The 25,220-nt window shown below is 44.3% G+C and overlaps 69 non-coding genes across 69 annotated transcripts; all 69 read right to left on the reverse strand.

Annotated features, from left to right (window-relative positions):
* Nucleotides 1-53: 53 nt before the first annotated feature.
* LOC118942183 lies at nt 54-172 on the reverse strand. Its single transcript, XR_005038132.1, has one exon. It is a non-coding gene; the product is annotated as a 5S ribosomal RNA (ribosomal RNA).
* A 247-nt stretch (nt 173-419) lies between these two features.
* Nucleotides 420-538, reverse strand: LOC118942184. Its single transcript, XR_005038133.1, has one exon. It is a non-coding gene; the product is annotated as a 5S ribosomal RNA (ribosomal RNA).
* A 247-nt stretch (nt 539-785) lies between these two features.
* On the reverse strand, nt 786-904 carry LOC118942185. The gene has a single exon (XR_005038134.1). It is a non-coding gene; the product is annotated as a 5S ribosomal RNA (ribosomal RNA).
* Nucleotides 905-1,151: 247 nt separating this feature from the next.
* Nucleotides 1,152-1,270, reverse strand: LOC118942186. Its single transcript, XR_005038135.1, has one exon. It is a non-coding gene; the product is annotated as a 5S ribosomal RNA (ribosomal RNA).
* A 247-nt stretch (nt 1,271-1,517) lies between these two features.
* LOC118942187 lies at nt 1,518-1,636 on the reverse strand. The gene has a single exon (XR_005038136.1). It is a non-coding gene; the product is annotated as a 5S ribosomal RNA (ribosomal RNA).
* Nucleotides 1,637-1,884: 248 nt separating this feature from the next.
* LOC118942189 lies at nt 1,885-2,003 on the reverse strand. Its single transcript, XR_005038138.1, has one exon. It is a non-coding gene; the product is annotated as a 5S ribosomal RNA (ribosomal RNA).
* A 247-nt stretch (nt 2,004-2,250) lies between these two features.
* Nucleotides 2,251-2,369, reverse strand: LOC118942190. Its single transcript, XR_005038139.1, has one exon. It is a non-coding gene; the product is annotated as a 5S ribosomal RNA (ribosomal RNA).
* Nucleotides 2,370-2,616: 247 nt separating this feature from the next.
* LOC118942191 lies at nt 2,617-2,735 on the reverse strand. The gene has a single exon (XR_005038140.1). It is a non-coding gene; the product is annotated as a 5S ribosomal RNA (ribosomal RNA).
* A 247-nt stretch (nt 2,736-2,982) lies between these two features.
* On the reverse strand, nt 2,983-3,101 carry LOC118942192. Its single transcript, XR_005038141.1, has one exon. It is a non-coding gene; the product is annotated as a 5S ribosomal RNA (ribosomal RNA).
* Nucleotides 3,102-3,348: 247 nt separating this feature from the next.
* On the reverse strand, nt 3,349-3,467 carry LOC118942193. Its single transcript, XR_005038142.1, has one exon. It is a non-coding gene; the product is annotated as a 5S ribosomal RNA (ribosomal RNA).
* Nucleotides 3,468-3,714: 247 nt separating this feature from the next.
* Nucleotides 3,715-3,833, reverse strand: LOC118942195. Its single transcript, XR_005038144.1, has one exon. It is a non-coding gene; the product is annotated as a 5S ribosomal RNA (ribosomal RNA).
* A 247-nt stretch (nt 3,834-4,080) lies between these two features.
* Nucleotides 4,081-4,199, reverse strand: LOC118942196. Its single transcript, XR_005038145.1, has one exon. It is a non-coding gene; the product is annotated as a 5S ribosomal RNA (ribosomal RNA).
* A 247-nt stretch (nt 4,200-4,446) lies between these two features.
* LOC118942197 lies at nt 4,447-4,565 on the reverse strand. The gene has a single exon (XR_005038146.1). It is a non-coding gene; the product is annotated as a 5S ribosomal RNA (ribosomal RNA).
* A 247-nt stretch (nt 4,566-4,812) lies between these two features.
* LOC118942198 lies at nt 4,813-4,931 on the reverse strand. Its single transcript, XR_005038147.1, has one exon. It is a non-coding gene; the product is annotated as a 5S ribosomal RNA (ribosomal RNA).
* A 247-nt stretch (nt 4,932-5,178) lies between these two features.
* Nucleotides 5,179-5,297, reverse strand: LOC118942199. Its single transcript, XR_005038148.1, has one exon. It is a non-coding gene; the product is annotated as a 5S ribosomal RNA (ribosomal RNA).
* Nucleotides 5,298-5,544: 247 nt separating this feature from the next.
* LOC118942201 lies at nt 5,545-5,663 on the reverse strand. The gene has a single exon (XR_005038150.1). It is a non-coding gene; the product is annotated as a 5S ribosomal RNA (ribosomal RNA).
* A 253-nt stretch (nt 5,664-5,916) lies between these two features.
* LOC118942202 lies at nt 5,917-6,035 on the reverse strand. Its single transcript, XR_005038151.1, has one exon. It is a non-coding gene; the product is annotated as a 5S ribosomal RNA (ribosomal RNA).
* A 247-nt stretch (nt 6,036-6,282) lies between these two features.
* On the reverse strand, nt 6,283-6,401 carry LOC118942203. Its single transcript, XR_005038152.1, has one exon. It is a non-coding gene; the product is annotated as a 5S ribosomal RNA (ribosomal RNA).
* Nucleotides 6,402-6,648: 247 nt separating this feature from the next.
* LOC118942204 lies at nt 6,649-6,767 on the reverse strand. The gene has a single exon (XR_005038153.1). It is a non-coding gene; the product is annotated as a 5S ribosomal RNA (ribosomal RNA).
* Nucleotides 6,768-7,014: 247 nt separating this feature from the next.
* Nucleotides 7,015-7,133, reverse strand: LOC118942205. Its single transcript, XR_005038154.1, has one exon. It is a non-coding gene; the product is annotated as a 5S ribosomal RNA (ribosomal RNA).
* A 247-nt stretch (nt 7,134-7,380) lies between these two features.
* LOC118942206 lies at nt 7,381-7,499 on the reverse strand. Its single transcript, XR_005038155.1, has one exon. It is a non-coding gene; the product is annotated as a 5S ribosomal RNA (ribosomal RNA).
* Nucleotides 7,500-7,746: 247 nt separating this feature from the next.
* On the reverse strand, nt 7,747-7,865 carry LOC118942207. Its single transcript, XR_005038156.1, has one exon. It is a non-coding gene; the product is annotated as a 5S ribosomal RNA (ribosomal RNA).
* A 247-nt stretch (nt 7,866-8,112) lies between these two features.
* On the reverse strand, nt 8,113-8,231 carry LOC118942208. The gene has a single exon (XR_005038157.1). It is a non-coding gene; the product is annotated as a 5S ribosomal RNA (ribosomal RNA).
* Nucleotides 8,232-8,482: 251 nt separating this feature from the next.
* Nucleotides 8,483-8,601, reverse strand: LOC118942209. Its single transcript, XR_005038158.1, has one exon. It is a non-coding gene; the product is annotated as a 5S ribosomal RNA (ribosomal RNA).
* A 247-nt stretch (nt 8,602-8,848) lies between these two features.
* LOC118942210 lies at nt 8,849-8,967 on the reverse strand. Its single transcript, XR_005038159.1, has one exon. It is a non-coding gene; the product is annotated as a 5S ribosomal RNA (ribosomal RNA).
* A 247-nt stretch (nt 8,968-9,214) lies between these two features.
* Nucleotides 9,215-9,333, reverse strand: LOC118942212. The gene has a single exon (XR_005038161.1). It is a non-coding gene; the product is annotated as a 5S ribosomal RNA (ribosomal RNA).
* A 247-nt stretch (nt 9,334-9,580) lies between these two features.
* LOC118942213 lies at nt 9,581-9,699 on the reverse strand. The gene has a single exon (XR_005038162.1). It is a non-coding gene; the product is annotated as a 5S ribosomal RNA (ribosomal RNA).
* Nucleotides 9,700-9,946: 247 nt separating this feature from the next.
* Nucleotides 9,947-10,065, reverse strand: LOC118942214. Its single transcript, XR_005038163.1, has one exon. It is a non-coding gene; the product is annotated as a 5S ribosomal RNA (ribosomal RNA).
* A 247-nt stretch (nt 10,066-10,312) lies between these two features.
* Nucleotides 10,313-10,431, reverse strand: LOC118942215. The gene has a single exon (XR_005038164.1). It is a non-coding gene; the product is annotated as a 5S ribosomal RNA (ribosomal RNA).
* A 247-nt stretch (nt 10,432-10,678) lies between these two features.
* On the reverse strand, nt 10,679-10,797 carry LOC118942216. The gene has a single exon (XR_005038165.1). It is a non-coding gene; the product is annotated as a 5S ribosomal RNA (ribosomal RNA).
* Nucleotides 10,798-11,044: 247 nt separating this feature from the next.
* LOC118942217 lies at nt 11,045-11,163 on the reverse strand. Its single transcript, XR_005038166.1, has one exon. It is a non-coding gene; the product is annotated as a 5S ribosomal RNA (ribosomal RNA).
* Nucleotides 11,164-11,410: 247 nt separating this feature from the next.
* On the reverse strand, nt 11,411-11,529 carry LOC118942218. Its single transcript, XR_005038167.1, has one exon. It is a non-coding gene; the product is annotated as a 5S ribosomal RNA (ribosomal RNA).
* A 247-nt stretch (nt 11,530-11,776) lies between these two features.
* Nucleotides 11,777-11,895, reverse strand: LOC118942219. The gene has a single exon (XR_005038168.1). It is a non-coding gene; the product is annotated as a 5S ribosomal RNA (ribosomal RNA).
* A 247-nt stretch (nt 11,896-12,142) lies between these two features.
* Nucleotides 12,143-12,261, reverse strand: LOC118942220. The gene has a single exon (XR_005038169.1). It is a non-coding gene; the product is annotated as a 5S ribosomal RNA (ribosomal RNA).
* Nucleotides 12,262-12,508: 247 nt separating this feature from the next.
* Nucleotides 12,509-12,627, reverse strand: LOC118942221. The gene has a single exon (XR_005038170.1). It is a non-coding gene; the product is annotated as a 5S ribosomal RNA (ribosomal RNA).
* Nucleotides 12,628-12,874: 247 nt separating this feature from the next.
* LOC118942223 lies at nt 12,875-12,993 on the reverse strand. The gene has a single exon (XR_005038172.1). It is a non-coding gene; the product is annotated as a 5S ribosomal RNA (ribosomal RNA).
* A 247-nt stretch (nt 12,994-13,240) lies between these two features.
* On the reverse strand, nt 13,241-13,359 carry LOC118942224. The gene has a single exon (XR_005038173.1). It is a non-coding gene; the product is annotated as a 5S ribosomal RNA (ribosomal RNA).
* Nucleotides 13,360-13,606: 247 nt separating this feature from the next.
* Nucleotides 13,607-13,725, reverse strand: LOC118942225. Its single transcript, XR_005038174.1, has one exon. It is a non-coding gene; the product is annotated as a 5S ribosomal RNA (ribosomal RNA).
* A 247-nt stretch (nt 13,726-13,972) lies between these two features.
* LOC118942226 lies at nt 13,973-14,091 on the reverse strand. Its single transcript, XR_005038175.1, has one exon. It is a non-coding gene; the product is annotated as a 5S ribosomal RNA (ribosomal RNA).
* A 247-nt stretch (nt 14,092-14,338) lies between these two features.
* Nucleotides 14,339-14,457, reverse strand: LOC118942227. The gene has a single exon (XR_005038176.1). It is a non-coding gene; the product is annotated as a 5S ribosomal RNA (ribosomal RNA).
* Nucleotides 14,458-14,704: 247 nt separating this feature from the next.
* Nucleotides 14,705-14,823, reverse strand: LOC118942228. The gene has a single exon (XR_005038177.1). It is a non-coding gene; the product is annotated as a 5S ribosomal RNA (ribosomal RNA).
* A 247-nt stretch (nt 14,824-15,070) lies between these two features.
* LOC118942229 lies at nt 15,071-15,189 on the reverse strand. The gene has a single exon (XR_005038178.1). It is a non-coding gene; the product is annotated as a 5S ribosomal RNA (ribosomal RNA).
* Nucleotides 15,190-15,436: 247 nt separating this feature from the next.
* LOC118942230 lies at nt 15,437-15,555 on the reverse strand. The gene has a single exon (XR_005038179.1). It is a non-coding gene; the product is annotated as a 5S ribosomal RNA (ribosomal RNA).
* A 247-nt stretch (nt 15,556-15,802) lies between these two features.
* Nucleotides 15,803-15,921, reverse strand: LOC118942231. Its single transcript, XR_005038180.1, has one exon. It is a non-coding gene; the product is annotated as a 5S ribosomal RNA (ribosomal RNA).
* Nucleotides 15,922-16,168: 247 nt separating this feature from the next.
* Nucleotides 16,169-16,287, reverse strand: LOC118942432. Its single transcript, XR_005038382.1, has one exon. It is a non-coding gene; the product is annotated as a 5S ribosomal RNA (ribosomal RNA).
* Nucleotides 16,288-16,534: 247 nt separating this feature from the next.
* LOC118942232 lies at nt 16,535-16,653 on the reverse strand. The gene has a single exon (XR_005038181.1). It is a non-coding gene; the product is annotated as a 5S ribosomal RNA (ribosomal RNA).
* A 247-nt stretch (nt 16,654-16,900) lies between these two features.
* On the reverse strand, nt 16,901-17,019 carry LOC118942234. The gene has a single exon (XR_005038183.1). It is a non-coding gene; the product is annotated as a 5S ribosomal RNA (ribosomal RNA).
* A 247-nt stretch (nt 17,020-17,266) lies between these two features.
* Nucleotides 17,267-17,385, reverse strand: LOC118942235. Its single transcript, XR_005038184.1, has one exon. It is a non-coding gene; the product is annotated as a 5S ribosomal RNA (ribosomal RNA).
* A 247-nt stretch (nt 17,386-17,632) lies between these two features.
* Nucleotides 17,633-17,751, reverse strand: LOC118942236. The gene has a single exon (XR_005038185.1). It is a non-coding gene; the product is annotated as a 5S ribosomal RNA (ribosomal RNA).
* Nucleotides 17,752-17,998: 247 nt separating this feature from the next.
* On the reverse strand, nt 17,999-18,117 carry LOC118942237. The gene has a single exon (XR_005038186.1). It is a non-coding gene; the product is annotated as a 5S ribosomal RNA (ribosomal RNA).
* Nucleotides 18,118-18,364: 247 nt separating this feature from the next.
* On the reverse strand, nt 18,365-18,483 carry LOC118942238. Its single transcript, XR_005038187.1, has one exon. It is a non-coding gene; the product is annotated as a 5S ribosomal RNA (ribosomal RNA).
* Nucleotides 18,484-18,730: 247 nt separating this feature from the next.
* On the reverse strand, nt 18,731-18,849 carry LOC118942239. Its single transcript, XR_005038188.1, has one exon. It is a non-coding gene; the product is annotated as a 5S ribosomal RNA (ribosomal RNA).
* A 247-nt stretch (nt 18,850-19,096) lies between these two features.
* LOC118942240 lies at nt 19,097-19,215 on the reverse strand. Its single transcript, XR_005038189.1, has one exon. It is a non-coding gene; the product is annotated as a 5S ribosomal RNA (ribosomal RNA).
* Nucleotides 19,216-19,462: 247 nt separating this feature from the next.
* Nucleotides 19,463-19,581, reverse strand: LOC118942241. The gene has a single exon (XR_005038190.1). It is a non-coding gene; the product is annotated as a 5S ribosomal RNA (ribosomal RNA).
* Nucleotides 19,582-19,828: 247 nt separating this feature from the next.
* Nucleotides 19,829-19,947, reverse strand: LOC118942242. The gene has a single exon (XR_005038191.1). It is a non-coding gene; the product is annotated as a 5S ribosomal RNA (ribosomal RNA).
* Nucleotides 19,948-20,194: 247 nt separating this feature from the next.
* Nucleotides 20,195-20,313, reverse strand: LOC118942243. The gene has a single exon (XR_005038192.1). It is a non-coding gene; the product is annotated as a 5S ribosomal RNA (ribosomal RNA).
* A 247-nt stretch (nt 20,314-20,560) lies between these two features.
* LOC118942245 lies at nt 20,561-20,679 on the reverse strand. The gene has a single exon (XR_005038194.1). It is a non-coding gene; the product is annotated as a 5S ribosomal RNA (ribosomal RNA).
* Nucleotides 20,680-20,926: 247 nt separating this feature from the next.
* On the reverse strand, nt 20,927-21,045 carry LOC118942246. Its single transcript, XR_005038195.1, has one exon. It is a non-coding gene; the product is annotated as a 5S ribosomal RNA (ribosomal RNA).
* Nucleotides 21,046-21,292: 247 nt separating this feature from the next.
* Nucleotides 21,293-21,411, reverse strand: LOC118942247. Its single transcript, XR_005038196.1, has one exon. It is a non-coding gene; the product is annotated as a 5S ribosomal RNA (ribosomal RNA).
* A 247-nt stretch (nt 21,412-21,658) lies between these two features.
* On the reverse strand, nt 21,659-21,777 carry LOC118942248. The gene has a single exon (XR_005038197.1). It is a non-coding gene; the product is annotated as a 5S ribosomal RNA (ribosomal RNA).
* A 247-nt stretch (nt 21,778-22,024) lies between these two features.
* On the reverse strand, nt 22,025-22,143 carry LOC118942249. Its single transcript, XR_005038198.1, has one exon. It is a non-coding gene; the product is annotated as a 5S ribosomal RNA (ribosomal RNA).
* Nucleotides 22,144-22,390: 247 nt separating this feature from the next.
* LOC118942250 lies at nt 22,391-22,509 on the reverse strand. Its single transcript, XR_005038199.1, has one exon. It is a non-coding gene; the product is annotated as a 5S ribosomal RNA (ribosomal RNA).
* A 247-nt stretch (nt 22,510-22,756) lies between these two features.
* On the reverse strand, nt 22,757-22,875 carry LOC118942251. Its single transcript, XR_005038200.1, has one exon. It is a non-coding gene; the product is annotated as a 5S ribosomal RNA (ribosomal RNA).
* A 247-nt stretch (nt 22,876-23,122) lies between these two features.
* LOC118942433 lies at nt 23,123-23,241 on the reverse strand. Its single transcript, XR_005038383.1, has one exon. It is a non-coding gene; the product is annotated as a 5S ribosomal RNA (ribosomal RNA).
* Nucleotides 23,242-23,488: 247 nt separating this feature from the next.
* LOC118942252 lies at nt 23,489-23,607 on the reverse strand. Its single transcript, XR_005038201.1, has one exon. It is a non-coding gene; the product is annotated as a 5S ribosomal RNA (ribosomal RNA).
* Nucleotides 23,608-23,854: 247 nt separating this feature from the next.
* LOC118942253 lies at nt 23,855-23,973 on the reverse strand. Its single transcript, XR_005038202.1, has one exon. It is a non-coding gene; the product is annotated as a 5S ribosomal RNA (ribosomal RNA).
* A 247-nt stretch (nt 23,974-24,220) lies between these two features.
* Nucleotides 24,221-24,339, reverse strand: LOC118942254. The gene has a single exon (XR_005038203.1). It is a non-coding gene; the product is annotated as a 5S ribosomal RNA (ribosomal RNA).
* Nucleotides 24,340-24,586: 247 nt separating this feature from the next.
* LOC118942256 lies at nt 24,587-24,705 on the reverse strand. The gene has a single exon (XR_005038205.1). It is a non-coding gene; the product is annotated as a 5S ribosomal RNA (ribosomal RNA).
* A 247-nt stretch (nt 24,706-24,952) lies between these two features.
* On the reverse strand, nt 24,953-25,071 carry LOC118942257. The gene has a single exon (XR_005038206.1). It is a non-coding gene; the product is annotated as a 5S ribosomal RNA (ribosomal RNA).
* Nucleotides 25,072-25,220: the final 149 nt, after the last annotated feature.

The raw sequence follows: 25,220 nt of genomic DNA on the forward strand, positions 1-25,220 counted from the left end.
CCTTGTGGGAAAAAACGGACAAAGAGTTGAAATTCCACAAGGCAGTGACAAAAAGCTTACAGCACCTGGTATTCCCAGGCGGTCTCCCATCCAAGTACTAACCAGGCCCGACCCTGCTTAGCTTCCGAGATCAGACGAGATCAGGCGTACTCAGGCCGGTGTGGCCGTAAGCGAGAAACAATCTCTTGCTGCACTATGTAAAGTCAAAGTGAGCCTGATTAACAGCTGTTGCATTTTCACCATTTAGATAAGCATCTTTGTGTCACTCAAAAAGTGGAAGAAATTGCATATACTGTAGCACAGATTGTTGGATGAAATACAAACTAACCTTGCTTACTTATTTCAAAGCGAGGGCACATATTTCAACCTTGTGGGAAAAAACGGACAAAGAGTTGAAATTCCACAAGGCAGTGACAAAAAGCTTACAGCACCTGGTATTCCCAGGCGGTCTCCCATCCAAGTACTAACCAGGCCCGACCCTGCTTAGCTTCCGAGATCAGACGAGATCAGGCGTACTCAGGCCGGTGTGGCCGTAAGCGAGAAACAATCTCTTGCTGCACTATGTAAAGTCAAAGTGAGCCTGATTAACAGCTGTTGCATTTTCACCATTTAGATAAGCATCTTTGTGTCACTCAAAAAGTGGAAGAAATTGCATATACTGTAGCACAGATTGTTGGATGAAATACAAACTAACCTTGCTTACTTATTTCAAAGCGAGGGCACATATTTCAACCTTGTGGGAAAAAACGGACAAAGAGTTGAAATTCCACAAGGCAGTGACAAAAAGCTTACAGCACCTGGTATTCCCAGGCGGTCTCCCATCCAAGTACTAACCAGGCCCGACCCTGCTTAGCTTCCGAGATCAGACGAGATCAGGCGTACTCAGGCCGGTGTGGCCGTAAGCGAGAAACAATCTCTTGCTGCACTATGTAAAGTCAAAGTGAGCCTGATTAACAGCTGTTGCATTTTCACCATTTAGATAAGCATCTTTGTGTCACTCAAAAAGTGGAAGAAATTGCATATACTGTAGCACAGATTGTTGGATGAAATACAAACTAACCTTGCTTACTTATTTCAAAGCGAGGGCACATATTTCAACCTTGTGGGAAAAAACGGACAAAGAGTTGAAATTCCACAAGGCAGTGACAAAAAGCTTACAGCACCTGGTATTCCCAGGCGGTCTCCCATCCAAGTACTAACCAGGCCCGACCCTGCTTAGCTTCCGAGATCAGACGAGATCAGGCGTACTCAGGCCGGTGTGGCCGTAAGCGAGAAACAATCTCTTGCTGCACTATGTAAAGTCAAAGTGAGCCTGATTAACAGCTGTTGCATTTTCACCATTTAGATAAGCATCTTTGTGTCACTCAAAAAGTGGAAGAAATTGCATATACTGTAGCACAGATTGTTGGATGAAATACAAACTAACCTTGCTTACTTATTTCAAAGCGAGGGCACATATTTCAACCTTGTGGGAAAAAACGGACAAAGAGTTGAAATTCCACAAGGCAGTGACAAAAAGCTTACAGCACCTGGTATTCCCAGGCGGTCTCCCATCCAAGTACTAACCAGGCCCGACCCTGCTTAGCTTCCGAGATCAGACGAGATCAGGCGTACTCAGGCCGGTGTGGCCGTAAGCGAGAAACAATCTCTTGCTGCACTATGTAAAGTCAAAGTGAGCCTGATTAACAGCTGTTGCATTTTCACCATTTAGATAAGCATCTTTGTGTCACTCAAAAAGTGGAAGAAATTGCATATACTGTAGCACAGATTGTTGGATGAAATACAAACTAACCTTGCTTACTTATTTCAAAGCGAGGGCACATATTTCAACCTTGTGGGAAAAAAACGGACAAAGAGTTGAAATTCCACAAGGCAGTGACAAAAAGCTTACAGCACCTGGTATTCCCAGGCGGTCTCCCATCCAAGTACTAACCAGGCCCGACCCTGCTTAGCTTCCGAGATCAGACGAGATCAGGCGTACTCAGGCCGGTGTGGCCGTAAGCGAGAAACAATCTCTTGCTGCACTATGTAAAGTCAAAGTGAGCCTGATTAACAGCTGTTGCATTTTCACCATTTAGATAAGCATCTTTGTGTCACTCAAAAAGTGGAAGAAATTGCATATACTGTAGCACAGATTGTTGGATGAAATACAAACTAACCTTGCTTACTTATTTCAAAGCGAGGGCACATATTTCAACCTTGTGGGAAAAAACGGACAAAGAGTTGAAATTCCACAAGGCAGTGACAAAAAGCTTACAGCACCTGGTATTCCCAGGCGGTCTCCCATCCAAGTACTAACCAGGCCCGACCCTGCTTAGCTTCCGAGATCAGACGAGATCAGGCGTACTCAGGCCGGTGTGGCCGTAAGCGAGAAACAATCTCTTGCTGCACTATGTAAAGTCAAAGTGAGCCTGATTAACAGCTGTTGCATTTTCACCATTTAGATAAGCATCTTTGTGTCACTCAAAAAGTGGAAGAAATTGCATATACTGTAGCACAGATTGTTGGATGAAATACAAACTAACCTTGCTTACTTATTTCAAAGCGAGGGCACATATTTCAACCTTGTGGGAAAAAACGGACAAAGAGTTGAAATTCCACAAGGCAGTGACAAAAAGCTTACAGCACCTGGTATTCCCAGGCGGTCTCCCATCCAAGTACTAACCAGGCCCGACCCTGCTTAGCTTCCGAGATCAGACGAGATCAGGCGTACTCAGGCCGGTGTGGCCGTAAGCGAGAAACAATCTCTTGCTGCACTATGTAAAGTCAAAGTGAGCCTGATTAACAGCTGTTGCATTTTCACCATTTAGATAAGCATCTTTGTGTCACTCAAAAAGTGGAAGAAATTGCATATACTGTAGCACAGATTGTTGGATGAAATACAAACTAACCTTGCTTACTTATTTCAAAGCGAGGGCACATATTTCAACCTTGTGGGAAAAAACGGACAAAGAGTTGAAATTCCACAAGGCAGTGACAAAAAGCTTACAGCACCTGGTATTCCCAGGCGGTCTCCCATCCAAGTACTAACCAGGCCCGACCCTGCTTAGCTTCCGAGATCAGACGAGATCAGGCGTACTCAGGCCGGTGTGGCCGTAAGCGAGAAACAATCTCTTGCTGCACTATGTAAAGTCAAAGTGAGCCTGATTAACAGCTGTTGCATTTTCACCATTTAGATAAGCATCTTTGTGTCACTCAAAAAGTGGAAGAAATTGCATATACTGTAGCACAGATTGTTGGATGAAATACAAACTAACCTTGCTTACTTATTTCAAAGCGAGGGCACATATTTCAACCTTGTGGGAAAAAACGGACAAAGAGTTGAAATTCCACAAGGCAGTGACAAAAAGCTTACAGCACCTGGTATTCCCAGGCGGTCTCCCATCCAAGTACTAACCAGGCCCGACCCTGCTTAGCTTCCGAGATCAGACGAGATCAGGCGTACTCAGGCCGGTGTGGCCGTAAGCGAGAAACAATCTCTTGCTGCACTATGTAAAGTCAAAGTGAGCCTGATTAACAGCTGTTGCATTTTCACCATTTAGATAAGCATCTTTGTGTCACTCAAAAAGTGGAAGAAATTGCATATACTGTAGCACAGATTGTTGGATGAAATACAAACTAACCTTGCTTACTTATTTCAAAGCGAGGGCACATATTTCAACCTTGTGGGAAAAAACGGACAAAGAGTTGAAATTCCACAAGGCAGTGACAAAAAGCTTACAGCACCTGGTATTCCCAGGCGGTCTCCCATCCAAGTACTAACCAGGCCCGACCCTGCTTAGCTTCCGAGATCAGACGAGATCAGGCGTACTCAGGCCGGTGTGGCCGTAAGCGAGAAACAATCTCTTGCTGCACTATGTAAAGTCAAAGTGAGCCTGATTAACAGCTGTTGCATTTTCACCATTTAGATAAGCATCTTTGTGTCACTCAAAAAGTGGAAGAAATTGCATATACTGTAGCACAGATTGTTGGATGAAATACAAACTAACCTTGCTTACTTATTTCAAAGCGAGGGCACATATTTCAACCTTGTGGGAAAAAACGGACAAAGAGTTGAAATTCCACAAGGCAGTGACAAAAAGCTTACAGCACCTGGTATTCCCAGGCGGTCTCCCATCCAAGTACTAACCAGGCCCGACCCTGCTTAGCTTCCGAGATCAGACGAGATCAGGCGTACTCAGGCCGGTGTGGCCGTAAGCGAGAAACAATCTCTTGCTGCACTATGTAAAGTCAAAGTGAGCCTGATTAACAGCTGTTGCATTTTCACCATTTAGATAAGCATCTTTGTGTCACTCAAAAAGTGGAAGAAATTGCATATACTGTAGCACAGATTGTTGGATGAAATACAAACTAACCTTGCTTACTTATTTCAAAGCGAGGGCACATATTTCAACCTTGTGGGAAAAAACGGACAAAGAGTTGAAATTCCACAAGGCAGTGACAAAAAGCTTACAGCACCTGGTATTCCCAGGCGGTCTCCCATCCAAGTACTAACCAGGCCCGACCCTGCTTAGCTTCCGAGATCAGACGAGATCAGGCGTACTCAGGCCGGTGTGGCCGTAAGCGAGAAACAATCTCTTGCTGCACTATGTAAAGTCAAAGTGAGCCTGATTAACAGCTGTTGCATTTTCACCATTTAGATAAGCATCTTTGTGTCACTCAAAAAGTGGAAGAAATTGCATATACTGTAGCACAGATTGTTGGATGAAATACAAACTAACCTTGCTTACTTATTTCAAAGCGAGGGCACATATTTCAACCTTGTGGGAAAAAACGGACAAAGAGTTGAAATTCCACAAGGCAGTGACAAAAAGCTTACAGCACCTGGTATTCCCAGGCGGTCTCCCATCCAAGTACTAACCAGGCCCGACCCTGCTTAGCTTCCGAGATCAGACGAGATCAGGCGTACTCAGGCCGGTGTGGCCGTAAGCGAGAAACAATCTCTTGCTGCACTATGTAAAGTCAAAGTGAGCCTGATTAACAGCTGTTGCATTTTCACCATTTAGATAAGCATCTTTGTGTCACTCAAAAAGTGGAAGAAATTGCATATACTGTAGCACAGATTGTTGGATGAAATACAAACTAACCTTGCTTACTTATTTCAAAGCGAGGGCACATATTTCAACCTTGTGGGAAAAAACGGACAAAGAGTTGAAATTCCACAAGGCAGTGACAAAAAGCTTACAGCACCTGGTATTCCCAGGCGGTCTCCCATCCAAGTACTAACCAGGCCCGACCCTGCTTAGCTTCCGAGATCAGACGAGATCAGGCGTACTCAGGCCGGTGTGGCCGTAAGCGAGAAACAATCTCTTGCTGCACTATGTAAAGTCAAAGTGAGCCTGATTAACAGCTGTTGCATTTTCACCATTTAGATAAGCATCTTTGTGTCACTCAAAAAGTGGAAGAAATTGCATATACTGTAGCACAGATTGTTGGATGAAATACAAACTAACCTTGCTTACTTATTTCAAAGCGAGGGCACATATTTCAACCTTGTGGGAAAAAACGGACAAAGAGTTGAAATTCCACAAGGCAGTGACAAAAAGCTTACAGCACCTGGTATTCCCAGGCGGTCTCCCATCCAAGTACTAACCAGGCCCGACCCTGCTTAGCTTCCGAGATCAGACGAGATCAGGCGTACTCAGGCCGGTGTGGCCGTAAGCGAGAAACAATCTCTTGCTGCACTATGTAAAGTCAAAGTGAGCCTGATTAACAGCTGTTGCATTTTCACCATTTAGATAAGCATCTTTGTGTCACTCAAAAAGTGGAAGAAATTGCATATACTGTAGCAATAGCACAGATTGTTGGATGAAATACAAACTAACCTTGCTTACTTATTTCAAAGCGAGGGCACATATTTCAACCTTGTGGGAAAAAACGGACAAAGAGTTGAAATTCCACAAGGCAGTGACAAAAAGCTTACAGCACCTGGTATTCCCAGGCGGTCTCCCATCCAAGTACTAACCAGGCCCGACCCTGCTTAGCTTCCGAGATCAGACGAGATCAGGCGTACTCAGGCCGGTGTGGCCGTAAGCGAGAAACAATCTCTTGCTGCACTATGTAAAGTCAAAGTGAGCCTGATTAACAGCTGTTGCATTTTCACCATTTAGATAAGCATCTTTGTGTCACTCAAAAAGTGGAAGAAATTGCATATACTGTAGCACAGATTGTTGGATGAAATACAAACTAACCTTGCTTACTTATTTCAAAGCGAGGGCACATATTTCAACCTTGTGGGAAAAAACGGACAAAGAGTTGAAATTCCACAAGGCAGTGACAAAAAGCTTACAGCACCTGGTATTCCCAGGCGGTCTCCCATCCAAGTACTAACCAGGCCCGACCCTGCTTAGCTTCCGAGATCAGACGAGATCAGGCGTACTCAGGCCGGTGTGGCCGTAAGCGAGAAACAATCTCTTGCTGCACTATGTAAAGTCAAAGTGAGCCTGATTAACAGCTGTTGCATTTTCACCATTTAGATAAGCATCTTTGTGTCACTCAAAAAGTGGAAGAAATTGCATATACTGTAGCACAGATTGTTGGATGAAATACAAACTAACCTTGCTTACTTATTTCAAAGCGAGGGCACATATTTCAACCTTGTGGGAAAAAACGGACAAAGAGTTGAAATTCCACAAGGCAGTGACAAAAAGCTTACAGCACCTGGTATTCCCAGGCGGTCTCCCATCCAAGTACTAACCAGGCCCGACCCTGCTTAGCTTCCGAGATCAGACGAGATCAGGCGTACTCAGGCCGGTGTGGCCGTAAGCGAGAAACAATCTCTTGCTGCACTATGTAAAGTCAAAGTGAGCCTGATTAACAGCTGTTGCATTTTCACCATTTAGATAAGCATCTTTGTGTCACTCAAAAAGTGGAAGAAATTGCATATACTGTAGCACAGATTGTTGGATGAAATACAAACTAACCTTGCTTACTTATTTCAAAGCGAGGGCACATATTTCAACCTTGTGGGAAAAAACGGACAAAGAGTTGAAATTCCACAAGGCAGTGACAAAAAGCTTACAGCACCTGGTATTCCCAGGCGGTCTCCCATCCAAGTACTAACCAGGCCCGACCCTGCTTAGCTTCCGAGATCAGACGAGATCAGGCGTACTCAGGCCGGTGTGGCCGTAAGCGAGAAACAATCTCTTGCTGCACTATGTAAAGTCAAAGTGAGCCTGATTAACAGCTGTTGCATTTTCACCATTTAGATAAGCATCTTTGTGTCACTCAAAAAGTGGAAGAAATTGCATATACTGTAGCACAGATTGTTGGATGAAATACAAACTAACCTTGCTTACTTATTTCAAAGCGAGGGCACATATTTCAACCTTGTGGGAAAAAACGGACAAAGAGTTGAAATTCCACAAGGCAGTGACAAAAAGCTTACAGCACCTGGTATTCCCAGGCGGTCTCCCATCCAAGTACTAACCAGGCCCGACCCTGCTTAGCTTCCGAGATCAGACGAGATCAGGCGTACTCAGGCCGGTGTGGCCGTAAGCGAGAAACAATCTCTTGCTGCACTATGTAAAGTCAAAGTGAGCCTGATTAACAGCTGTTGCATTTTCACCATTTAGATAAGCATCTTTGTGTCACTCAAAAAGTGGAAGAAATTGCATATACTGTAGCACAGATTGTTGGATGAAATACAAACTAACCTTGCTTACTTATTTCAAAGCGAGGGCACATATTTCAACCTTGTGGGAAAAAACGGACAAAGAGTTGAAATTCCACAAGGCAGTGACAAAAAGCTTACAGCACCTGGTATTCCCAGGCGGTCTCCCATCCAAGTACTAACCAGGCCCGACCCTGCTTAGCTTCCGAGATCAGACGAGATCAGGCGTACTCAGGCCGGTGTGGCCGTAAGCGAGAAACAATCTCTTGCTGCACTATGTAAAGTCAAAGTGAGCCTGATTAACAGCTGTTGCATTTTCACCATTTAGATAAGCATCTTTGTGTCACTCAAAAAGTGGAAGAAATTGCATATACTGTAGCACAGATTGTTGGATGAAATACAAACTAACCTTGCTTACTTATTTCAAAGCGAGGGCACATATTTCAACCTTGTGGGAAAAAACGGACAAAGAGTTGAAATTCCACAAGGCAGTGACAAAAAGCTTACAGCACCTGGTATTCCCAGGCGGTCTCCCATCCAAGTACTAACCAGGCCCGACCCTGCTTAGCTTCCGAGATCAGACGAGATCAGGCGTACTCAGGCCGGTGTGGCCGTAAGCGAGAAACAATCTCTTGCTGCACTATGTAAAGTCAAAGTGAGCCTGATTAACAGCTGTTGCATTTTCACCATTTAGATAAGCATCTTTGTGTCACTCAAAAAGTGGAAGAAATTGCATATACTGTAGCAAGCACAGATTGTTGGATGAAATACAAACTAACCTTGCTTACTTATTTCAAAGCGAGGGCACATATTTCAACCTTGTGGGAAAAAACGGACAAAGAGTTGAAATTCCACAAGGCAGTGACAAAAAGCTTACAGCACCTGGTATTCCCAGGCGGTCTCCCATCCAAGTACTAACCAGGCCCGACCCTGCTTAGCTTCCGAGATCAGACGAGATCAGGCGTACTCAGGCCGGTGTGGCCGTAAGCGAGAAACAATCTCTTGCTGCACTATGTAAAGTCAAAGTGAGCCTGATTAACAGCTGTTGCATTTTCACCATTTAGATAAGCATCTTTGTGTCACTCAAAAAGTGGAAGAAATTGCATATACTGTAGCACAGATTGTTGGATGAAATACAAACTAACCTTGCTTACTTATTTCAAAGCGAGGGCACATATTTCAACCTTGTGGGAAAAAACGGACAAAGAGTTGAAATTCCACAAGGCAGTGACAAAAAGCTTACAGCACCTGGTATTCCCAGGCGGTCTCCCATCCAAGTACTAACCAGGCCCGACCCTGCTTAGCTTCCGAGATCAGACGAGATCAGGCGTACTCAGGCCGGTGTGGCCGTAAGCGAGAAACAATCTCTTGCTGCACTATGTAAAGTCAAAGTGAGCCTGATTAACAGCTGTTGCATTTTCACCATTTAGATAAGCATCTTTGTGTCACTCAAAAAGTGGAAGAAATTGCATATACTGTAGCACAGATTGTTGGATGAAATACAAACTAACCTTGCTTACTTATTTCAAAGCGAGGGCACATATTTCAACCTTGTGGGAAAAAACGGACAAAGAGTTGAAATTCCACAAGGCAGTGACAAAAAGCTTACAGCACCTGGTATTCCCAGGCGGTCTCCCATCCAAGTACTAACCAGGCCCGACCCTGCTTAGCTTCCGAGATCAGACGAGATCAGGCGTACTCAGGCCGGTGTGGCCGTAAGCGAGAAACAATCTCTTGCTGCACTATGTAAAGTCAAAGTGAGCCTGATTAACAGCTGTTGCATTTTCACCATTTAGATAAGCATCTTTGTGTCACTCAAAAAGTGGAAGAAATTGCATATACTGTAGCACAGATTGTTGGATGAAATACAAACTAACCTTGCTTACTTATTTCAAAGCGAGGGCACATATTTCAACCTTGTGGGAAAAAACGGACAAAGAGTTGAAATTCCACAAGGCAGTGACAAAAAGCTTACAGCACCTGGTATTCCCAGGCGGTCTCCCATCCAAGTACTAACCAGGCCCGACCCTGCTTAGCTTCCGAGATCAGACGAGATCAGGCGTACTCAGGCCGGTGTGGCCGTAAGCGAGAAACAATCTCTTGCTGCACTATGTAAAGTCAAAGTGAGCCTGATTAACAGCTGTTGCATTTTCACCATTTAGATAAGCATCTTTGTGTCACTCAAAAAGTGGAAGAAATTGCATATACTGTAGCACAGATTGTTGGATGAAATACAAACTAACCTTGCTTACTTATTTCAAAGCGAGGGCACATATTTCAACCTTGTGGGAAAAAACGGACAAAGAGTTGAAATTCCACAAGGCAGTGACAAAAAGCTTACAGCACCTGGTATTCCCAGGCGGTCTCCCATCCAAGTACTAACCAGGCCCGACCCTGCTTAGCTTCCGAGATCAGACGAGATCAGGCGTACTCAGGCCGGTGTGGCCGTAAGCGAGAAACAATCTCTTGCTGCACTATGTAAAGTCAAAGTGAGCCTGATTAACAGCTGTTGCATTTTCACCATTTAGATAAGCATCTTTGTGTCACTCAAAAAGTGGAAGAAATTGCATATACTGTAGCACAGATTGTTGGATGAAATACAAACTAACCTTGCTTACTTATTTCAAAGCGAGGGCACATATTTCAACCTTGTGGGAAAAAACGGACAAAGAGTTGAAATTCCACAAGGCAGTGACAAAAAGCTTACAGCACCTGGTATTCCCAGGCGGTCTCCCATCCAAGTACTAACCAGGCCCGACCCTGCTTAGCTTCCGAGATCAGACGAGATCAGGCGTACTCAGGCCGGTGTGGCCGTAAGCGAGAAACAATCTCTTGCTGCACTATGTAAAGTCAAAGTGAGCCTGATTAACAGCTGTTGCATTTTCACCATTTAGATAAGCATCTTTGTGTCACTCAAAAAGTGGAAGAAATTGCATATACTGTAGCACAGATTGTTGGATGAAATACAAACTAACCTTGCTTACTTATTTCAAAGCGAGGGCACATATTTCAACCTTGTGGGAAAAAACGGACAAAGAGTTGAAATTCCACAAGGCAGTGACAAAAAGCTTACAGCACCTGGTATTCCCAGGCGGTCTCCCATCCAAGTACTAACCAGGCCCGACCCTGCTTAGCTTCCGAGATCAGACGAGATCAGGCGTACTCAGGCCGGTGTGGCCGTAAGCGAGAAACAATCTCTTGCTGCACTATGTAAAGTCAAAGTGAGCCTGATTAACAGCTGTTGCATTTTCACCATTTAGATAAGCATCTTTGTGTCACTCAAAAAGTGGAAGAAATTGCATATACTGTAGCACAGATTGTTGGATGAAATACAAACTAACCTTGCTTACTTATTTCAAAGCGAGGGCACATATTTCAACCTTGTGGGAAAAAACGGACAAAGAGTTGAAATTCCACAAGGCAGTGACAAAAAGCTTACAGCACCTGGTATTCCCAGGCGGTCTCCCATCCAAGTACTAACCAGGCCCGACCCTGCTTAGCTTCCGAGATCAGACGAGATCAGGCGTACTCAGGCCGGTGTGGCCGTAAGCGAGAAACAATCTCTTGCTGCACTATGTAAAGTCAAAGTGAGCCTGATTAACAGCTGTTGCATTTTCACCATTTAGATAAGCATCTTTGTGTCACTCAAAAAGTGGAAGAAATTGCATATACTGTAGCACAGATTGTTGGATGAAATACAAACTAACCTTGCTTACTTATTTCAAAGCGAGGGCACATATTTCAACCTTGTGGGAAAAAACGGACAAAGAGTTGAAATTCCACAAGGCAGTGACAAAAAGCTTACAGCACCTGGTATTCCCAGGCGGTCTCCCATCCAAGTACTAACCAGGCCCGACCCTGCTTAGCTTCCGAGATCAGACGAGATCAGGCGTACTCAGGCCGGTGTGGCCGTAAGCGAGAAACAATCTCTTGCTGCACTATGTAAAGTCAAAGTGAGCCTGATTAACAGCTGTTGCATTTTCACCATTTAGATAAGCATCTTTGTGTCACTCAAAAAGTGGAAGAAATTGCATATACTGTAGCACAGATTGTTGGATGAAATACAAACTAACCTTGCTTACTTATTTCAAAGCGAGGGCACATATTTCAACCTTGTGGGAAAAAACGGACAAAGAGTTGAAATTCCACAAGGCAGTGACAAAAAGCTTACAGCACCTGGTATTCCCAGGCGGTCTCCCATCCAAGTACTAACCAGGCCCGACCCTGCTTAGCTTCCGAGATCAGACGAGATCAGGCGTACTCAGGCCGGTGTGGCCGTAAGCGAGAAACAATCTCTTGCTGCACTATGTAAAGTCAAAGTGAGCCTGATTAACAGCTGTTGCATTTTCACCATTTAGATAAGCATCTTTGTGTCACTCAAAAAGTGGAAGAAATTGCATATACTGTAGCACAGATTGTTGGATGAAATACAAACTAACCTTGCTTACTTATTTCAAAGCGAGGGCACATATTTCAACCTTGTGGGAAAAAACGGACAAAGAGTTGAAATTCCACAAGGCAGTGACAAAAAGCTTACAGCACCTGGTATTCCCAGGCGGTCTCCCATCCAAGTACTAACCAGGCCCGACCCTGCTTAGCTTCCGAGATCAGACGAGATCAGGCGTACTCAGGCCGGTGTGGCCGTAAGCGAGAAACAATCTCTTGCTGCACTATGTAAAGTCAAAGTGAGCCTGATTAACAGCTGTTGCATTTTCACCATTTAGATAAGCATCTTTGTGTCACTCAAAAAGTGGAAGAAATTGCATATACTGTAGCACAGATTGTTGGATGAAATACAAACTAACCTTGCTTACTTATTTCAAAGCGAGGGCACATATTTCAACCTTGTGGGAAAAAACGGACAAAGAGTTGAAATTCCACAAGGCAGTGACAAAAAGCTTACAGCACCTGGTATTCCCAGGCGGTCTCCCATCCAAGTACTAACCAGGCCCGACCCTGCTTAGCTTCCGAGATCAGACGAGATCAGGCGTACTCAGGCCGGTGTGGCCGTAAGCGAGAAACAATCTCTTGCTGCACTATGTAAAGTCAAAGTGAGCCTGATTAACAGCTGTTGCATTTTCACCATTTAGATAAGCATCTTTGTGTCACTCAAAAAGTGGAAGAAATTGCATATACTGTAGCACAGATTGTTGGATGAAATACAAACTAACCTTGCTTACTTATTTCAAAGCGAGGGCACATATTTCAACCTTGTGGGAAAAAACGGACAAAGAGTTGAAATTCCACAAGGCAGTGACAAAAAGCTTACAGCACCTGGTATTCCCAGGCGGTCTCCCATCCAAGTACTAACCAGGCCCGACCCTGCTTAGCTTCCGAGATCAGACGAGATCAGGCGTACTCAGGCCGGTGTGGCCGTAAGCGAGAAACAATCTCTTGCTGCACTATGTAAAGTCAAAGTGAGCCTGATTAACAGCTGTTGCATTTTCACCATTTAGATAAGCATCTTTGTGTCACTCAAAAAGTGGAAGAAATTGCATATACTGTAGCACAGATTGTTGGATGAAATACAAACTAACCTTGCTTACTTATTTCAAAGCGAGGGCACATATTTCAACCTTGTGGGAAAAAACGGACAAAGAGTTGAAATTCCACAAGGCAGTGACAAAAAGCTTACAGCACCTGGTATTCCCAGGCGGTCTCCCATCCAAGTACTAACCAGGCCCGACCCTGCTTAGCTTCCGAGATCAGACGAGATCAGGCGTACTCAGGCCGGTGTGGCCGTAAGCGAGAAACAATCTCTTGCTGCACTATGTAAAGTCAAAGTGAGCCTGATTAACAGCTGTTGCATTTTCACCATTTAGATAAGCATCTTTGTGTCACTCAAAAAGTGGAAGAAATTGCATATACTGTAGCACAGATTGTTGGATGAAATACAAACTAACCTTGCTTACTTATTTCAAAGCGAGGGCACATATTTCAACCTTGTGGGAAAAAACGGACAAAGAGTTGAAATTCCACAAGGCAGTGACAAAAAGCTTACAGCACCTGGTATTCCCAGGCGGTCTCCCATCCAAGTACTAACCAGGCCCGACCCTGCTTAGCTTCCGAGATCAGACGAGATCAGGCGTACTCAGGCCGGTGTGGCCGTAAGCGAGAAACAATCTCTTGCTGCACTATGTAAAGTCAAAGTGAGCCTGATTAACAGCTGTTGCATTTTCACCATTTAGATAAGCATCTTTGTGTCACTCAAAAAGTGGAAGAAATTGCATATACTGTAGCACAGATTGTTGGATGAAATACAAACTAACCTTGCTTACTTATTTCAAAGCGAGGGCACATATTTCAACCTTGTGGGAAAAAACGGACAAAGAGTTGAAATTCCACAAGGCAGTGACAAAAAGCTTACAGCACCTGGTATTCCCAGGCGGTCTCCCATCCAAGTACTAACCAGGCCCGACCCTGCTTAGCTTCCGAGATCAGACGAGATCAGGCGTACTCAGGCCGGTGTGGCCGTAAGCGAGAAACAATCTCTTGCTGCACTATGTAAAGTCAAAGTGAGCCTGATTAACAGCTGTTGCATTTTCACCATTTAGATAAGCATCTTTGTGTCACTCAAAAAGTGGAAGAAATTGCATATACTGTAGCACAGATTGTTGGATGAAATACAAACTAACCTTGCTTACTTATTTCAAAGCGAGGGCACATATTTCAACCTTGTGGGAAAAAACGGACAAAGAGTTGAAATTCCACAAGGCAGTGACAAAAAGCTTACAGCACCTGGTATTCCCAGGCGGTCTCCCATCCAAGTACTAACCAGGCCCGACCCTGCTTAGCTTCCGAGATCAGACGAGATCAGGCGTACTCAGGCCGGTGTGGCCGTAAGCGAGAAACAATCTCTTGCTGCACTATGTAAAGTCAAAGTGAGCCTGATTAACAGCTGTTGCATTTTCACCATTTAGATAAGCATCTTTGTGTCACTCAAAAAGTGGAAGAAATTGCATATACTGTAGCACAGATTGTTGGATGAAATACAAACTAACCTTGCTTACTTATTTCAAAGCGAGGGCACATATTTCAACCTTGTGGGAAAAAACGGACAAAGAGTTGAAATTCCACAAGGCAGTGACAAAAAGCTTACAGCACCTGGTATTCCCAGGCGGTCTCCCATCCAAGTACTAACCAGGCCCGACCCTGCTTAGCTTCCGAGATCAGACGAGATCAGGCGTACTCAGGCCGGTGTGGCCGTAAGCGAGAAACAATCTCTTGCTGCACTATGTAAAGTCAAAGTGAGCCTGATTAACAGCTGTTGCATTTTCACCATTTAGATAAGCATCTTTGTGTCACTCAAAAAGTGGAAGAAATTGCATATACTGTAGCACAGATTGTTGGATGAAATACAAACTAACCTTGCTTACTTATTTCAAAGCGAGGGCACATATTTCAACCTTGTGGGAAAAAACGGACAAAGAGTTGAAATTCCACAAGGCAGTGACAAAAAGCTTACAGCACCTGGTATTCCCAGGCGGTCTCCCATCCAAGTACTAACCAGGCCCGACCCTGCTTAGCTTCCGAGATCAGACGAGATCAGGCGTACTCAGGCCGGTGTGGCCGTAAGCGAGAAACAATCTCTTGCTGCACTATGTAAAGTCAAAGTGAGCCTGATTAACAGCTGTTGCATTTTCACCATTTAGATAAGCATCTTTGTGTCACTCAAAAAGTGGAAGAAATTGCATATACTGTAGCACAGATTGTTGGATGAAATACAAACTAACCTTGCTTACTTATTTCAAAGCGAGGGCACATATTTCAACCTTGTGGGAAAAAACGGACAAAGAGTTGAAATTCCACAAGGCAGTGACAAAAAGCTTACAGCACCTGGTATTCCCAGGCGGTCTCCCATCCAAGTACTAACCAGGCCCGACCCTGCTTAGCTTCCGAGATCAGACGAGATCAGGCGTACTCAGGCCGGTGTGGCCGTAAGCGAGAAACAATCTCTTGCTGCACTATGTAAAGTCAAAGTGAGCCTGATTAACAGCTGTTGCATTTTCACCATTTAGATAAGCATCTTTGTGTCACTCAAAAAGTGGAAGAAATTGCATATACTGTAGCACAGATTGTTGGATGAAATACAAACTAACCTTGCTTACTTATTTCAAAGCGAGGGCACATATTTCAACCTTGTGGGAAAAAACGGACAAAGAGTTGAAATTCCACAAGGCAGTGACAAAAAGCTTACAGCACCTGGTATTCCCAGGCGGTCTCCCATCCAAGTACTAACCAGGCCCGACCCTGCTTAGCTTCCGAGATCAGACGAGATCAGGCGTACTCAGGCCGGTGTGGCCGTAAGCGAGAAACAATCTCTTGCTGCACTATGTAAAGTCAAAGTGAGCCTGATTAACAGCTGTTGCATTTTCACCATTTAGATAAGCATCTTTGTGTCACTCAAAAAGTGGAAGAAATTGCATATACTGTAGCACAGATTGTTGGATGAAATACAAACTAACCTTGCTTACTTATTTCAAAGCGAGGGCACATATTTCAACCTTGTGGGAAAAAACGGACAAAGAGTTGAAATTCCACAAGGCAGTGACAAAAAGCTTACAGCACCTGGTATTCCCAGGCGGTCTCACATCCAAGTACTAACCAGGCCCGACCCTGCTTAGCTTCCGAGATCAGACGAGATCAGGCGTACTCAGGCCGGTGTGGCCGTAAGCGAGAAACAATCTCTTGCTGCACTATGTAAAGTCAAAGTGAGCCTGATTAACAGCTGTTGCATTTTCACCATTTAGATAAGCATCTTTGTGTCACTCAAAAAGTGGAAGAAATTGCATATACTGTAGCACAGATTGTTGGATGAAATACAAACTAACCTTGCTTACTTATTTCAAAGCGAGGGCACATATTTCAACCTTGTGGGAAAAAACGGACAAAGAGTTGAAATTCCACAAGGCAGTGACAAAAAGCTTACAGCACCTGGTATTCCCAGGCGGTCTCCCATCCAAGTACTAACCAGGCCCGACCCTGCTTAGCTTCCGAGATCAGACGAGATCAGGCGTACTCAGGCCGGTGTGGCCGTAAGCGAGAAACAATCTCTTGCTGCACTATGTAAAGTCAAAGTGAGCCTGATTAACAGCTGTTGCATTTTCACCATTTAGATAAGCATCTTTGTGTCACTCAAAAAGTGGAAGAAATTGCATATACTGTAGCACAGATTGTTGGATGAAATACAAACTAACCTTGCTTACTTATTTCAAAGCGAGGGCACATATTTCAACCTTGTGGGAAAAAACGGACAAAGAGTTGAAATTCCACAAGGCAGTGACAAAAAGCTTACAGCACCTGGTATTCCCAGGCGGTCTCCCATCCAAGTACTAACCAGGCCCGACCCTGCTTAGCTTCCGAGATCAGACGAGATCAGGCGTACTCAGGCCGGTGTGGCCGTAAGCGAGAAACAATCTCTTGCTGCACTATGTAAAGTCAAAGTGAGCCTGATTAACAGCTGTTGCATTTTCACCATTTAGATAAGCATCTTTGTGTCACTCAAAAAGTGGAAGAAATTGCATATACTGTAGCACAGATTGTTGGATGAAATACAAACTAACCTTGCTTACTTATTTCAAAGCGAGGGCACATATTTCAACCTTGTGGGAAAAAACGGACAAAGAGTTGAAATTCCACAAGGCAGTGACAAAAAGCTTACAGCACCTGGTATTCCCAGGCGGTCTCCCATCCAAGTACTAACCAGGCCCGACCCTGCTTAGCTTCCGAGATCAGACGAGATCAGGCGTACTCAGGCCGGTGTGGCCGTAAGCGAGAAACAATCTCTTGCTGCACTATGTAAAGTCAAAGTGAGCCTGATTAACAGCTGTTGCATTTTCACCATTTAGATAAGCATCTTTGTGTCACTCAAAAAGTGGAAGAAATTGCATATACTGTAGCACAGATTGTTGGATGAAATACAAACTAACCTTGCTTACTTATTTCAAAGCGAGGGCACATATTTCAACCTTGTGGGAAAAAACGGACAAAGAGTTGAAATTCCACAAGGCAGTGACAAAAAGCTTACAGCACCTGGTATTCCCAGGCGGTCTCCCATCCAAGTACTAACCAGGCCCGACCCTGCTTAGCTTCCGAGATCAGACGAGATCAGGCGTACTCAGGCCGGTGTGGCCGTAAGCGAGAAACAATCTCTTGCTGCACTATGTAAAGTCAAAGTGAGCCTGATTAACAGCTGTTGCATTTTCACCATTTAGATAAGCATCTTTGTGTCACTCAAAAAGTGGAAGAAATTGCATATACTGTAGCACAGATTGTTGGATGAAATACAAACTAACCTTGCTTACTTATTTCAAAGCGAGGGCACATATTTCAACCTTGTGGGAAAAAACGGACAAAGAGTTGAAATTCCACAAGGCAGTGACAAAAAGCTTACAGCACCTGGTATTCCCAGGCGGTCTCCCATCCAAGTACTAACCAGGCCCGACCCTGCTTAGCTTCCGAGATCAGACGAGATCAGGCGTACTCAGGCCGGTGTGGCCGTAAGCGAGAAACAATCTCTTGCTGCACTATGTAAAGTCAAAGTGAGCCTGATTAACAGCTGTTGCATTTTCACCATTTAGATAAGCATCTTTGTGTCACTCAAAAAGTGGAAGAAATTGCATATACTGTAGCACAGATTGTTGGATGAAATACAAACTAACCTTGCTTACTTATTTCAAAGCGAGGGCACATATTTCAACCTTGTGGGAAAAAACGGACAAAGAGTTGAAATTCCACAAGGCAGTGACAAAAAGCTTACAGCACCTGGTATTCCCAGGCGGTCTCCCATCCAAGTACTAACCAGGCCCGACCCTGCTTAGCTTCCGAGATCAGACGAGATCAGGCGTACTCAGGCCGGTGTGGCCGTAAGCGAGAAACAATCTCTTGCTGCACTATGTAAAGTCAAAGTGAGCCTGATTAACAGCTGTTGCATTTTCACCATTTAGATAAGCATCTTTGTGTCACTCAAAAAGTGGAAGAAATTGCATATACTGTAGCACAGATTGTTGGATGAAATACAAACTAACCTTGCTTACTTATTTCAAAGCGAGGGCACATATTTCAACCTTGTGGGAAAAAACGGACAAAGAGTTGAAATTCCACAAGGCAGTGACAAAAAGCTTACAGCACCTGGTATTCCCAGGCGGTCTCCCATCCAAGTACTAACCAGGCCCGACCCTGCTTAGCTTCCGAGATCAGACGAGATCAGGCGTACTCAGGCCGGTGTGGCCGTAAGCGAGAAACAATCTCTTGCTGCACTATGTAAAGTCAAAGTGAGCCTGATTAACAGCTGTTGCATTTTCACCATTTAGATAAGCATCTTTGTGTCACTCAAAAAGTGGAAGAAATTGCATATACTGTAGCACAGATTGTTGGATGAAATACAAACTAACCTTGCTTACTTATTTCAAAGCGAGGGCACATATTTCAACCTTGTGGGAAAAAACGGACAAAGAGTTGAAATTCCACAAGGCAGTGACAAAAAGCTTACAGCACCTGGTATTCCCAGGCGGTCTCCCATCCAAGTACTAACCAGGCCCGACCCTGCTTAGCTTCCGAGATCAGACGAGATCAGGCGTACTCAGGCCGGTGTGGCCGTAAGCGAGAAACAATCTCTTGCTGCACTATGTAAAGTCAAAGTGAGCCTGATTAACAGCTGTTGCATTTTCACCATTTAGATAAGCATCTTTGTGTCACTCAAAAAGTGGAAGAAATTGCATATACTGTAGCACAGATTGTTGGATGAAATACAAACTAACCTTGCTTACTTATTTCAAAGCGAGGGCACATATTTCAACCTTGTGGGAAAAAACGGACAAAGAGTTGAAATTCCACAAGGCAGTGACAAAAAGCTTACAGCACCTGGTATTCCCAGGCGGTCTCCCATCCAAGTACTAACCAGGCCCGACCCTGCTTAGCTTCCGAGATCAGACGAGATCAGGCGTACTCAGGCCGGTGTGGCCGTAAGCGAGAAACAATCTCTTGCTGCACTATGTAAAGTCAAAGTGAGCCTGATTAACAGCTGTTGCATTTTCACCATTTAGATAAGCATCTTTGTGTCACTCAAAAAGTGGAAGAAATTGCATATACTGTAGCACAGATTGTTGGATGAAATACAAACTAACCTTGCTTACTTATTTCAAAGCGAGGGCACATATTTCAACCTTGTGGGAAAAAACGGACAAAGAGTTGAAATTCCACAAGGCAGTGACAAAAAGCTTACAGCACCTGGTATTCCCAGGCGGTCTCCCATCCAAGTACTAACCAGGCCCGACCCTGCTTAGCTTCCGAGATCAGACGAGATCAGGCGTACTCAGGCCGGTGTGGCCGTAAGCGAGAAACAATCTCTTGCTGCACTATGTAAAGTCAAAGTGAGCCTGATTAACAGCTGTTGCATTTTCACCATTTAGATAAGCATCTTTGTGTCACTCAAAAAGTGGAAGAAATTGCATATACTGTAGCACAGATTGTTGGATGAAATACAAACTAACCTTGCTTACTTATTTCAAAGCGAGGGCACATATTTCAACCTTGTGGGAAAAAACGGACAAAGAGTTGAAATTCCACAAGGCAGTGACAAAAAGCTTACAGCACCTGGTATTCCCAGGCGGTCTCCCATCCAAGTACTAACCAGGCCCGACCCTGCTTAGCTTCCGAGATCAGACGAGATCAGGCGTACTCAGGCCGGTGTGGCCGTAAGCGAGAAACAATCTCTTGCTGCACTATGTAAAGTCAAAGTGAGCCTGATTAACAGCTGTTGCATTTTCACCATTTAGATAAGCATCTTTGTGTCACTCAAAAAGTGGAAGAAATTGCATATACTGTAGCACAGATTGTTGGATGAAATACAAACTAACCTTGCTTACTTATTTCAAAGCGAGGGCACATATTTCAACCTTGTGGGAAAAAACGGACAAAGAGTTGAAATTCCACAAGGCAGTGACAAAAAGCTTACAGCACCTGGTATTCCCAGGCGGTCTCCCATCCAAGTACTAACCAGGCCCGACCCTGCTTAGCTTCCGAGATCAGACGAGATCAGGCGTACTCAGGCCGGTGTGGCCGTAAGCGAGAAACAATCTCTTGCTGCACTATGTAAAGTCAAAGTGAGCCTGATTAACAGCTGTTGCATTTTCACCATTTAGATAAGCATCTTTGTGTCACTCAAAAAGTGGAAGAAATTGCATATACTGTAGCACAGATTGTTGGATGAAATACAAACTAACCTTGCTTACTTATTTCAAAGCGAGGGCACATATTTCAACCTTGTGGGAAAAAACGGACAAAGAGTTGAAATTCCACAAGGCAGTGACAAAAAGCTTACAGCACCTGGTATTCCCAGGCGGTCTCCCATCCAAGTACTAACCAGGCCCGACCCTGCTTAGCTTCCGAGATCAGACGAGATCAGGCGTACTCAGGCCGGTGTGGCCGTAAGCGAGAAACAATCTCTTGCTGCACTATGTAAAGTCAAAGTGAGCCTGATTAACAGCTGTTGCATTTTCACCATTTAGATAAGCATCTTTGTGTCACTCAAAAAGTGGAAGAAATTGCATATACTGTAGCACAGATTGTTGGATGAAATACAAACTAACCTTGCTTACTTATTTCAAAGCGAGGGCACATATTTCAACCTTGTGGGAAAAAACGGACAAAGAGTTGAAATTCCACAAGGCAGTGACAAAAAGCTTACAGCACCTGGTATTCCCAGGCGGTCTCCCATCCAAGTACTAACCAGGCCCGACCCTGCTTAGCTTCCGAGATCAGACGAGATCAGGCGTACTCAGGCCGGTGTGGCCGTAAGCGAGAAACAATCTCTTGCTGCACTATGTAAAGTCAAAGTGAGCCTGATTAACAGCTGTTGCATTTTCACCATTTAGATAAGCATCTTTGTGTCACTCAAAAAGTGGAAGAAATTGCATATACTGTAGCACAGATTGTTGGATGAAATACAAACTAACCTTGCTTACTTATTTCAAAGCGAGGGCACATATTTCAACCTTGTGGGAAAAAACGGACAAAGAGTTGAAATTCCACAAGGCAGTGACAAAAAGCTTACAGCACCTGGTATTCCCAGGCGGTCTCCCATCCAAGTACTAACCAGGCCCGACCCTGCTTAGCTTCCGAGATCAGACGAGATCAGGCGTACTCAGGCCGGTGTGGCCGTAAGCGAGAAACAATCTCTTGCTGCACTATGTAAAGTCAAAGTGAGCCTGATTAACAGCTGTTGCATTTTCACCATTTAGATAAGCATCTTTGTGTCACTCAAAAAGTGGAAGAAATTGCATATACTGTAGCACAGATTGTTGGATGAAATACAAACTAACCTTGCTTACTTATTTCAAAGCGAGGGCACATATTTCAACCTTGTGGGAAAAAACGGACAAAGAGTTGAAATTCCACAAGGCAGTGACAAAAAGCTTACAGCACCTGGTATTCCCAGGCGGTCTCCCATCCAAGTACTAACCAGGCCCGACCCTGCTTAGCTTCCGAGATCAGACGAGATCAGGCGTACTCAGGCCGGTGTGGCCGTAAGCGAGAAACAATCTCTTGCTGCACTATGTAAAGTCAAAGTGAGCCTGATTAACAGCTGTTGCATTTTCACCATTTAGATAAGCATCTTTGTGTCACTCAAAAAGTGGAAGAAATTGCATATACTGTAGCACAGATTGTTGGATGAAATACAAACTAACCTTGCTTACTTATTTCAAAGCGAGGGCACATATTTCAACCTTGTGGGAAAAAACGGACAAAGAGTTGAAATTCCACAAGGCAGTGACAAAAAGCTTACAGCACCTGGTATTCCCAGGCGGTCTCCCATCCAAGTACTAACCAGGCCCGACCCTGCTTAGCTTCCGAGATCAGACGAGATCAGGCGTACTCAGGCCGGTGTGGCCGTAAGCGAGAAACAATCTCTTGCTGCACTATGTAAAGTCAAAGTGAGCCTGATTAACAGCTGTTGCATTTTCACCATTTAGATAAGCATCTTTGTGTCACTCAAAAAGTGGAAGAAATTGCATATACTGTAGCACAGATTGTTGGATGAAATACAAACTAACCTTGCTTACTTATTTCAAAGCGAGGGCACATATTTCAACCTTGTGGGAAAAAACGGACAAAGAGTTGAAATTCCACAAGGCAGTGACAAAAAGCTTACAGCACCTGGTATTCCCAGGCGGTCTCCCATCCAAGTACTAACCAGGCCCGACCCTGCTTAGCTTCCGAGATCAGACGAGATCAGGCGTACTCAGGCCGGTGTGGCCGTAAGCGAGAAACAATCTCTTGCTGCACTATGTAAAGTCAAAGTGAGCCTGATTAACAGCTGTTGCATTTTCACCATTTAGATAAGCATCTTTGTGTCACTCAAAAAGTGGAAGAAATTGCATATACTGTAGCACAGATTGTTGGATGAAATACAAACTAACCTTGCTTACTTATTTCAAAGCGAGGGCACATATTTCAACCTTGTGGGAAAAAACGGACAAAGAGTTGAAATTCCACAAGGCAGTGACAAAAAGCTTACAGCACCTGGTATTCCCAGGCGGTCTCACATCCAAGTACTAACCAGGCCCGACCCTGCTTAGCTTCCGAGATCAGACGAGATCAGGCGTACTCAGGCCGGTGTGGCCGTAAGCGAGAAACAATCTCTTGCTGCACTATGTAAAGTCAAAGTGAGCCTGATTAACAGCTGTTGCATTTTCACCATTTAGATAAGCATCTTTGTGTCACTCAAAAAGTGGAAGAAATTGCATATACTGTAGCACAGATTGTTGGATGAAATACAAACTAACCTTGCTTACTTATTTCAAAGCGAGGGCACATATTTCAACCTTGTGGGAAAAAACGGACAAAGAGTTGAAATTCCACAAGGCAGTGACAAAAAGCTTACAGCACCTGGTATTCCCAGGCGGTCTCCCATCCAAGTACTAACCAGGCCCGACCCTGCTTAGCTTCCGAGATCAGACGAGATCAGGCGTACTCAGGCCGGTGTGGCCGTAAGCGAGAAACAATCTCTTGCTGCACTATGTAAAGTCAAAGTGAGCCTGATTAACAGCTGTTGCATTTTCACCATTTAGATAAGCATCTTTGTGTCACTCAAAAAGTGGAAGAAATTGCATATACTGTAGCACAGATTGTTGGATGAAATACAAACTAACCTTGCTTACTTATTTCAAAGCGAGGGCACATATTTCAACCTTGTGGGAAAAAACGGACAAAGAGTTGAAATTCCACAAGGCAGTGACAAAAAGCTTACAGCACCTGGTATTCCCAGGCGGTCTCCCATCCAAGTACTAACCAGGCCCGACCCTGCTTAGCTTCCGAGATCAGACGAGATCAGGCGTACTCAGGCCGGTGTGGCCGTAAGCGAGAAACAATCTCTTGCTGCACTATGTAAAGTCAAAGTGAGCCTGATTAACAGCTGTTGCATTTTCACCATTTAGATAAGCATCTTTGTGTCACTCAAAAAGTGGAAGAAATTGCATATACTGTAGCACAGATTGTTGGATGAAATACAAACTAACCTTGCTTACTTATTTCAAAGCGAGGGCACATATTTCAACCTTGTGGGAAAAAACGGACAAAGAGTTGAAATTCCACAAGGCAGTGACAAAAAGCTTACAGCACCTGGTATTCCCAGGCGGTCTCCCATCCAAGTACTAACCAGGCCCGACCCTGCTTAGCTTCCGAGATCAGACGAGATCAGGCGTACTCAGGCCGGTGTGGCCGTAAGCGAGAAACAATCTCTTGCTGCACTATGTAAAGTCAAAGTGAGCCTGATTAACAGCTGTTGCATTTTCACCATTTAGATAAGCATCTTTGTGTCACTCAAAAAGTGGAAGAAATTGCATATACTGTAGCACAGATTGTTGGATGAAATACAAACTAACCTTGCTTACTTATTTCAAAGCGAGGGCACATATTTCAACCTTGTGGGAAAAAACGGACAAAGAGTTGAAATTCCACAAGGCAGTGACAAAAAGCTTACAGCACCTGGTATTCCCAGGCGGTCTCCCATCCAAGTACTAACCAGGCCCGACCCTGCTTAGCTTCCGAGATCAGACGAGATCAGGCGTACTCAGGCCGGTGTGGCCGTAAGCGAGAAACAATCTCTTGCTGCACTATGTAAAGTCAAAGTGAGCCTGATTAACAGCTGTTGCATTTTCACCATTTAGATAAGCATCTTTGTGTCACTCAAAAAGTGGAAGAAATTGCATATACTGTAGCACAGATTGTTGGATGAAATACAAACTAACCTTGCTTACTTATTTCAAAGCGAGGGCACATATTTCAACCTTGTGGGAAAAAACGGACAAAGAGTTGAAATTCCACAAGGCAGTGACAAAAAGCTTACAGCACCTGGTATTCCCAGGCGGTCTCCCATCCAAGTACTAACCAGGCCCGACCCTGCTTAGCTTCCGAGATCAGACGAGATCAGGCGTACTCAGGCCGGTGTGGCCGTAAGCGAGAAACAATCTCTTGCTGCACTATGTAAAGTCAAAGTGAGCCTGATTAACAGCTGTTGCATTTTCACCATTTAGATAAGCATCTTTGTGTCACTCAAAAAGTGGAAGAAATTGCATATACTGTAGCACAGATTGTTGGATGAAATACA

Source organism: Oncorhynchus mykiss, chromosome 20 (genome assembly GCF_013265735.2).
Source record: "Oncorhynchus mykiss isolate Arlee chromosome 20, USDA_OmykA_1.1, whole genome shotgun sequence".
NCBI classification, from domain to species: Eukaryota; Metazoa; Chordata; class Actinopteri; order Salmoniformes; family Salmonidae; genus Oncorhynchus; species Oncorhynchus mykiss.